Source organism: Microplitis demolitor, chromosome 2 (genome assembly GCF_026212275.2).
Source record: "Microplitis demolitor isolate Queensland-Clemson2020A chromosome 2, iyMicDemo2.1a, whole genome shotgun sequence".
In the NCBI taxonomy this organism is placed as follows: domain Eukaryota; kingdom Metazoa; phylum Arthropoda; class Insecta; order Hymenoptera; family Braconidae; genus Microplitis; species Microplitis demolitor.
This window is the reverse complement of record NC_068546.1, coordinates 2,982,138-2,992,440: the sequence shown is the minus strand read 5'-3', so window position 1 is coordinate 2,992,440 and position 10,303 is coordinate 2,982,138. Positions and strand designations below refer to the sequence as shown.

General features: G+C 30.9%; 1 long non-coding RNA gene across 1 annotated transcript in view; it reads left to right on the top strand.

The window, feature by feature from the left end:
- The first annotated feature begins 5,796 nt into the window (after positions 1–5,796).
- The window catches only part of LOC128669015 (uncharacterized), an 88,537-nt gene continuing 84,030 nt past the window's right edge, over positions 5,797–10,303 (top strand). Inside the window, exon 1 of the long non-coding RNA XR_008404570.1 lies at positions 5,797–6,173. This is a non-coding gene — a long non-coding RNA (uncharacterized LOC128669015). The remainder of the gene's footprint in view (positions 6,174–10,303) is intronic.

Below are 10,303 nucleotides of genomic sequence, written 5' to 3'. Positions count from 1 at the left end.
TAAAATAACCAGACTCTTCTGAACTATAGAAAGGAAAGGAAATAAAATAAAAAAAAAGTATTTGAAATTTTTCCCACTAAACTTGAAACGAGTTTTATTTCGGCGATTGACTGCGATACACGCGGACGAGGGAGCAATAGATAACTCTAACCCGTCGACGATGGATCGAGTCCAATTGGCTCAGATCAATTTAACCGCTCGCTCACTGGGGGGCGCACGCTATCGATTTGAATTTCCCGCCGTCTTGCTGATATCCCCATTGGCTTAGTCTAGTGACAAGAGTGACGCCTCCGACCTCCTGTCTCGTGTCTCTCCTACACGTTCAATGCTTTCTCATATTAGCCTTTTTTATCCGTATATATATACATATATATAATAGTTTCCCTAATACACATTTGAGCTTCTTGATCACACAGACACAGTAAAGGAATAGACGGATAGAGCAACTCATGCTTGGTGTGTTCACCTACGGCGGGATTCTCCTTCCGGGTGTCGAGCTCGAAAATTGGATTTACCCGAGAATCGATAAGCCGTCTCATAAATCTGTCCATTATCGTGCCCGTAAAGTTTCCATATAAGTCGCTGGATACCTTTTACCTATAGATTTGCCGTTTTCGATGCTCCAGGGACATCCCTCCCCTTTTACTTACGCGTCCAAAACTGCTTTTCTCATATTTTCCCCTCCAGCTTTCATCACCTGTTTTTTATTTTATACTTTAAACCTTTGGCTTTTATGTAACTAGTCTATATTTTGGAGAAGAAAAAAAGGAAAAAAAATTTTAAATATTTTTAAGGGACAATGTGTGACAGAGCGATGAATAAAGAGGAGAAAAGTGCTGTAGAGTTGTGACTTGGTGACATTTAAATTGTAAATGAGCGGGACTATAACTTTGGGAAGTTGGAGCAAAACCTTCAATTAGGCTCGCTTACAACAAAACTTTTCGGTATGAAAGTACACAAGAGACAAAAAATAAAATAGATTATTTTATTGACAAACAAATATTAAGTTCATTGTATAAATACAAGATGGGTTAAACTATAAATTTATAAAAAAAAAAACAAATGGACTTAAAATGTCAGCTTATGGCTTTAATTTGTTTACTTATCAACAGTATGGGCAGTTAAATAAATAAAATGATAATTATAATCTAAGCTGGTGATAATTATGTTGCTGACAATTAGTGTAAATTTAAGCAGATGACGAGGTTTTGGGGTGAGATAGCCCTAAGCATCTCGAGGTCGATACCTGACTACATGAAGATAAAATATTTATAAATTCTTTAAAATAATAAACAATTTTTTAAATTTATTGACTATAATAATAAACTATAAGATACTTATGGCTGTTTATATATAAAATTAATTGTCAATATTAATGGCGCATTTTTTAATGTTTGTTTAATAAGTTAACCAGTTGTTTGCAAATTTTATCTTCGGATAATTGAAGACCGCAAACCCTGAGCCCAACACGACGTTACTGGGGCTGGATACTTTTAAATTAAAGTTCCAAAGGTTCATAACCTCTTTTTTCATCCCTAGATTTTCTCACTCGCGATTGGTCCGTTGGGCCCCTACCCCGATGGATTTATGCCTTTGAGGCTGTTATATATTTCCAGTGTTAAATTATTATCTATTTATTCGATAAATCAATTGGTAACTTATACCAGATATTTTTTAGTAAATCTTTAAAAATTTATTTCTCAAAAACTGATCACGACATTTTGATAAATTTTTTTTTGTAAATCGTATCCAAATGTTTTGCTAAAATTTTAAGATCCCGCACAAGTATGTCACTTCAATAAATTCGGTGTTATAAATTTTTATATTTTAAATTCGTAATCAAAATTGAATTTTCGCGCTTTATTATTAAAAATTAATTTTAACAAAACTATTTAACCTATTCAATTAAATTATTTTTTATATTATAGCTACAAGTCTAAAAAAAAATTTGAACTAATCTCTGCCTTACATCTCTGGATTTTAATTTTCAAACTACAGTCAATAAACATTTCTCTCTTTTTTTTTTCTAAGCTCCCTATTTATATCTACAATCTCTTAATTGCAGTAAATGCTAATTTGAAAAAAAAAAAAAAATTACTTTAAATACGGCTAAAAAAACTGCTTTGGCTGAAAATAAATAAAACAAATGAACAGTATTGTAATAATTCGGTAACTTTATAGCTTTTTATCGTAGTTTTATTGACCTCAGGATTAAAATAAGAACACCCGATACAAAAAACAATAGCAGAGTGGCACGAGATGATATTGTATGCCACGTGACCGTTAACAGACACGTAGCAAATATACAGTAGCCCGCATTAATCAACCGGACTAATCGGAACGGGAAGAAACAAAAGCCAGGAATGGGAGAAATAAAAAAATTAAAAAACTTTAAAAGATAAACAAAAAACATCTACTCGGTCGCTCTTCGTCTCCTTTAAACACGAACGTTAAGAGAATGGGCGAAAAAAATAAAAAATAAGTTAAATTCAGGAAAACATGGCTGATAAGATTGAATTTTAAAGTAGACAGGATTGTAAAGTGGAAAAGACACTGTTTGTGTGCACTACAATTTTCGAGTAAAAAGTTCTCTTTCCAACGTAAGTCCGTTCGATATTCCGGATTTCAGATTCTAGACTTCAGACTCTACATCTAGACAAAGATAGCTTACGTTACAAAAGCCAAAGAGAATAAAGGATGAAATAAGAATGACCTTCTCTGTCTTCTTCTTATTCTCCTTCGTTTCACGTTTCGTTTCTTATTTTTTTTACTCTCTTCTCACTCTTATTCGTCTTCTTTCTTAAAGTTAAGTAGAAGACGTGGCACGCGAACCTTGTCGTCGAGCATCTGCAAATTATACGCCTCGAATACGGGACGTGTTAATGGAGTAAATCGATAATGAGTCAAGATTCAAGTTGCACGATACATTATTTATTTTTTAAGTGTTCTGATAAAAAGAAAAAATGGATTCAGATTAAGAACGTGTTATTTTAAATTTATTAAAACCTGGTAATTTTTAGCGGCTATTTTTTTTAACTCACTGATTAGTTAATTACACTATTTTTTTTTAGTTAACACTAAATCAGGTAATTGATATTTTAGAGCCGGTCTTCAAAGATTAGAAAAAGATGCCATCCGGCAGCTGGAAAGTAGATTTCTCACTAAAATAACTTTGAACCCCAAAAACACAAAAATTGGTGATTGATTCATCAGCTTCAACGCCCTATTTACAGAAATTAACGAAGTCTTGTTCTTTAAAAAATTATTTTAGAAAAAAGTCACGGAAGAACTTCGGTGATTAATTTGAAAATTTTAAACTGCCATCATTTTGAATTGACCAACTTACCCATTTCTGAGCTTCATGAAATTCATCATTTAAAGAATAAGGCTGTGTACAAAAAATTTGGTTCAAAAAAGTTCATATTAGACTTGAAATTTGAGACATCGCTTTTAGAACTTTGAAACATTTCCAGTAAAAAAAAGTTTCAGTCTCCTGACCTCGGTCTTGAACTGTTCTAATAAGAGTCAAAAACTGTTCATGGTTAGTGTTAAATTTTTTTTATTAAACGGTTTTTAAACCAGCAATATTTTCAAATTCAAAATATTTTTGCTGAAAAATTCTGCTTCAAAAATACTGAAATTAAATTTTTTCATGTTTGGATTTTTCTTAAAATTCAGAATATGATCAACTCAAAGTTCAGAACTGTCCAAATTTGAAAGTTCACTATTATGAATCTTTTTGGGCTCTTTTCGGAACGCATTTTTTTTTTTAGCATAGATAAAAGTTTGGTTTTATTGAGATCCGTCGAAAATTGTGAGCTTTAGTCTGAAAACAAAGCATTTTATATTACATATATATACGTAAATATATGAAATTTTGAATCAATAGTATGTTTGAAATCTGTGCAATGAATACCGACGTGTTATGCAACTTACGCAATTACGATAAAGACGAAAATTTCTACGAAATCTACTAAAAGAGTCATCATATTTTGATAAATTGTTTTTAAAAATTGTTAGAAGTTTGACAAAAATTTAAAGGAATCAAAAATTCGTAGTTAAAATATTGACTTTTAAAATTTTGAGATTTATACCACACGTTGTTTTTTTCAAAATTTCCTATGAAATAAACCGTATACTGAATATGACAGGAAGCCCTCGAATAAAAAATTTTTCGTTGTCCATTTTACCCTGCAGTTCAATTCTGTTTTAGTTGTTCCTTAAAAAAATAGAATAACTCAAACAAAAAACACTGAAAAAATAAATTTTGTTTTTACTATAAATTTCGGATGCACTGCCCGAAGTGGGCAACTCGCCCACCCTCAAGCGTAAATAAAAATTTTTTACCAATAAAAAATTTCCTCCCTTGTAGTTTTTCATTTTACCCTAGACATTTATGGATTTTATGGTGTCCCATTTTACCTCAATTTTTCTAAAACAAAAAGTAAATAAAATTTAAATGTATCACTTCTAATTTCCACTCGAAATATTTTTGAATTTTGTTTATTTAAAAAATTTATTAAGGACCCATTTAATTTTTCTTTTCATAATTTTCAGCTATAAAATTAAAAAACAAATCTAATAAATTAGAAAAAAAAAAAATTAATAAAACTAGGTCCTTGTTTCTAAATGAGAGCTTTTTCATTTCCATTAACCGTAAAAAAGTAGGTCAATAAACCAGAAAAAAAATATGAAAATAAAGTATAAACAAAAAAAATGGGTCGCGGGAACAAAAGTAAAACTTTTTTTTATATTCCTCAAACGCGGACATCCGAATAGTTGGGATTACACACAGCCATGACATAAGACAGCCCCATCCAGATATTACTTGAGCGCCACATGACCATTTTTTGTCACGTGCCTCTTCCAATTCCCTTTTTCCTCTCCACCCCGCCCCCACCACCCCCGTGTCTATCAATTCAAAAAGTTGACTGCGTTACGATCTTCAAACGCTGCCACTGTCCTACAGCCTAACACTTTTTCATACTATACCTTTTAAAAATTTCCCCTCCTTCCCTCCCTATCTTTCCCACCCACATTGCCTGGACTACCCCTTCCCTGAATTCTACACTAGCGCCACTGGTTCCGCGACTGTCCAATCTACTGAACTGAGGACTGAGGAATAACCGAGTAGAGCCAGAGCATATCCATAGACTCAGTCCATGGGCATATCGATGGAGAACCGAGGACTCGCGACCAAAACCGAACGCCCCCGAGCCGCGACCTCGCTCTGCGCTACCACAGATCCTCAACTACGGACAGCAGTTGCATTCAAACTTTCGTCATATTCATTTCGCGCTCGGTTTCTTCCCCGAAGAGCTCGATCTTTTTTTTTTTTTTTTTTTTTTTGAATCTGTCAAAATTTAATACTTTTTTTTTCCAAGTGCTTACACATTTACTAGAGTATTTATTTAACAGTGAAGTGTTTTAAGGGAAAAAAAGAGTGACAATTTTTTTTTTTTTATTTTATACTTCGAATTTTTTAAATCGAAATTTTGAAAGAAAATGAGAAAGAATTTTTGAATTTTAAATTTAGATAATTTTTTTTTTTTTAATTTTTGTGTGCTGGGTCCTTTGTAAGGAAGAGTAACAATGCAGTGAAATTGAAATTTGAGAAGTGTTTGCCAGTAAAAAAAAAAATTCTCGAATAAAAATTACGTGACATGATTTAAAATCATAATTCTGAGGATGCCTTGAAATCAAACGATTCGGCGGTAAAAAAAAATTTTTTAAATTACCCGTAAATTTGTGTTCCAAAAAAAATAAAATAAAAAATTTAATTTGGACTGAAAAATGTGTCAGTTAAAATAATTGAAAAGTTTAATATAAAATTTAGCGCTTGCGTGTTAAAGTAAAGCCGAGAGATTTTTCTTTGAGTTTAAAATCCCAGTTGAGACTTCGATCCGAGGCCGAGAGAGGTCTGCGTGGGAGACCTGTCGCTCCTTTCTCTCTTCCTCACGCTCGAAAATCTTTCTCATTTTCTTGTGTACCTCTTGCTCGCTCGCTCGCACTTGCACTCGTACTTACTTACTTACTCACTCACTTACTTACTCACTTACTTACTTATTCGTTAGCTCATACAACTCTTTTTTACCCTTTCTCTTTATATTATTCTTATTATCAATCTGGTGCAAGAGGAGAACCCGAAGATGCCGACTTCTTCCGCTTCCGAGGTGAGTCACTCTTTAAATTATCACGACATTGAAGTGTCTTTAGTTAATCTTCGAGATTCAATCTTTTAAAATATTTAAAAAAAAAAGATTTCTTGCCGAAAAAAAATAAACCCAAGAAAATTTTTTTTTGCCCCACGAATTTTTGACATAAATTAAAAATATAAATTTTTTCTTAGTTCAAGAAAATTTTTTTTTGTCCCAAGAAAATTTTCTTTTTCGATTCATGATTCAAAAAATTTCTTAGGAAAGTAAAAAATTTTCTTGTAGCAAGTAAAAATTTATTGCGTCAGGAAACCGTTTTTCTTCTGTTAGAAAATTTTTGTCTTCAATTCATAGTTCAAACTATTTCTTGTGCTAAGAAATTTTTTTTTCTGTACAGTATCAAATTTATTATACCTTTAAATTAATCGTTGCCATCAAATAATAATTATACTTGAATTCAAAAAAAAAAAAAATAAATAAGTAATCAATATCCTCTTTGTTAAGTAATTAAACTAATTAACCTAATTTTTTTTTATTCAATATCAAAGTTCTCAATTCTTGACGTGAATTTTTTTTCAACTTTTTAATCTTTTTTTTTATGTCACGACGATATAATTAAAATTATAATTACCAATTTTTTTTCTATCGACAGTTAAGAGATTAATTATAATTAAAGTCATGGGTTCGAATCCTACTGGAAGTAAAGAAACATTTTTTTTTTAATTGGATATTTAATATCATTATAATTTAAATTGCAATCGTACTGAGTTTCAGTAAATTTAGATTTTTTTTTTTTTTTTTTTTTTACTGAAATAAAAAATTATTGAATGAAATTTAAAAATTGTCATGACCGATATTTAAATTACTATTGACGTTGCTTGCATCGCAACATTTTTACTTGAGTCAAATATTGAAAATTAATTTGTAGTTGAAATAGAATTTTTCTGTTCAATCCCTAGAAAATTAATTTAATAATTTAGATCGTCTACGGTGATCTAAATCCTGCATAGATTCAAAATCTACAGAGATCTGGGTTTTGGATTTTTTGATCTACGATCAAGACAAAAAACGAAAAAATCCAAATTTCGATTTTTATACAGATTTAAAAAATTGTAGATCTAAAGAGATCTTCAAGGATCTCAATCAATTTAAATAGATCTACTTTGATCAAAATAGATCTTAATTATTTACTCAGATCATTTAGTTTTATTAATAATTAATATGATAATAAAGTGATCACTGATCAATAAATACTATATTCTAAATAACAACTCTTTCATTCATAATAAAAACGTACATAATTACAGGATAAATATTAAAATTTATTGTCTATGCAAGAAAAATTAATATTTGAACTTTAAAAATCGTAGCTTAAACTTAAAAAATTTATGAAACGTATTGTAAAGTATATTGTTTGAAATCAATATATTTCCTACAATGACACTCAGGTTCAGATCTATAATTTCACAAACTAATTTTTGATGTAGGGTAGAGGTATCGTTTTTGGCCATTTCAGGGCCAGTTTTGGACACTCGGAAAATTTGAATAAAATAATTTCTAAAAAACGCAATGAGATAATTAATTTTTTGAATATTTTAAAAATACTTTGATCCTGCTATTAAAATCGAAATTTTATTTTAATACGGTTCGATTCCAGGTTATTCCATTTTCGAGAGCTTGATAAAGTCTTAAGAATAAAGACGAAACGTTGCAATTCAATTATGGTTTAAATTGATTTCACCGTCTTTTTCTAAACACCCGTGATCCTCATATTTGTTGTAGAAATTTTATTTTACACTTTTTTATTAACTAAAATGAAGTATTAAGTGTTAAAAAATGGAGCGAGGGCCACAGATTACCTCTACCCTACCTGAAGTTCGGAATCTCCTTCGCAGATTGAAAATGAAAAAGAAGAGATGGAAAGTAAAAATTCTATTGGATCTAGATTTCTGAAATATTTCTCACGTCAGCCGAAAATTGTAGGCCACCCCCAACTACCCCTTAAGCCACCTCAGAGTCAAATTACATAAATTATTTCTATTTTCATTGCGCGAAAAACATTTCGATACTCAGGTACATAATTTTTGAAATTTTTTTTCTGTGTGCAGTAATTTTAAACAATTTAATAGATACAAGTGATTATCAAATCATTTCTAAATGAAAATATTGCACAATGTTATGTGCATACATATATTCATATATATGTATAAAGCCAATGTATAACTGAACATTAATTCTCTGTAACTAATTTTGAATTTAATATTCGAAATTTTCATTTCCAAAATTTAATAGCATTCCAAAATTTAATTTAATAATAAAATTTTCTAAATTAGGTTCAATCTTAAAGTTCGTGGTTCGAATCCCCATCGTAATTTGAAAAAAAATTTTTTTACTTTAAACTTTTCTATTTTAATACGCAGTAGAAATTAGAATTTTTTTAAATTTGAAAATTGAGTAAAAAAAAAAATTATTTTTAGCACTGGATTAAAAAAGGCTTTATTTCAAGATAAATATACACAATACAAATCGATATCCATGTACCATTTATGCTTCGATGATCCTTGAGAGCTTTAACGTATAAAAACTAAATCTAAAAAAAAAAATATTTTTTTTTTTTTTTTTATTAATCCAGAAATAAAAATTACCAATTTTCGTAACAATTCAAACTATTTAGACACACAATACAAATTATTTGTAGCATGTGCTCCATTGACTCACATGACTCTCGAACAAACATGGAATTAAACACAAAAAAGTAACTTTTAAATCGATAAAAAAAAAACAGAGATATATGGCACGTACCCAAGTACAGCAGGCAGCACATACCACTCGTCATATTTTAAAAACAGTCGATTCATTCTCCATTTTCCTCTGATAGCCCGACTCTCCATCAAAAGAACACTCGAGTCTTTCATAAACTCTCCGGAGCCAAGAATAAGAAAATAGAGTTGCGATCATTCCTCTATCAGCATTAAAAAAAAAATGAAGTAAAATATAAAATTATTTCTTCTCTTCCATGCTCTTCTTTTATTTTTTTTTTTATTATTATTCTCGACTCGTATTACCTCATACACTGAAACGAGATAAAGACGAAATAGTATAAAGAATAAAAAACGGAATGCTTTTATCTACGGCTATAGTGGAATAGAGTTTAGTATATAGCACTGAGTGCAGAGTACTGAGGAATAGGAGGTAACAAATTGCTAAAACGTTGGGTGAGGAATAAAAATAAAAAAAAAACCCGTCGATCTGATCGATAAAAGTTTCAAATGTAGGTGGTGTCCCCCCGCGCTGTACAAGAGTTGCTGGCGTGGGTGAAGAGGAAAGAAATAAAAGAACCTCCTGAGAACGTCGAAGGAAGAGGAGGGAAAGGAAGAGACGTTGAGTAGAAGAAGTTGAAGTTGATATGGACAAGAGAAAGGTCTGACGGTGGATCTTTAAGTGAAGACATAAAATAAGTTGATAAATAGAACAATAATGAGAGAGAATCTAAGTAGGAGTGAGAGTGAAAAATATTATTGTTGCAATCTCTGGTAGTTGTGAGCTCGGCAATCGGTTAGATTGGTAATTTTCTTAAAATTAACCGAGTTGAATCGAATTATGTCAAGCAACATAGCTGACGTCAGCTAATAACTGGCTGAATTGGCGAGAAATGCGGTCTAGGAGCCTTATAGTCTTAGTAAAGTCTCATCGGATCTCTTATTCTTTTCTCTTCTTTACTCTCATATTCTCTTTTCTTCTCGGTATATTTTTCTTCACTCTTATATACTGGCTTAACTACTGAAACATATATAGTTTGAGCAGCAGCACGTTGATGACTCTAATTTCTTAGTTACTGAGCACCAGACAATGTCAGCTTTAAATATAAGAAAGGGAATTAAATGCAACAAAAGACTGCTGCAGTATCTGTTCCAAAAAATCAGCAGACTCACTAGTTAACCATTTGTCATACTCTCTTGGTTGGAAGCTTTTTTTTGTTACCGAGAGGAGGAGACAAGAGTAAAATCGATTCTGACCTTACTATTTTATGTGAAATGTCTTTCACTATAAATTATTCATTGGGTTGAATCAACATTTAATCATTTTGAAGAGTGTAGACATTGTTTGTGCACGATGTCCTGACTATTTTAAAGTTTTATTGGGTGTCC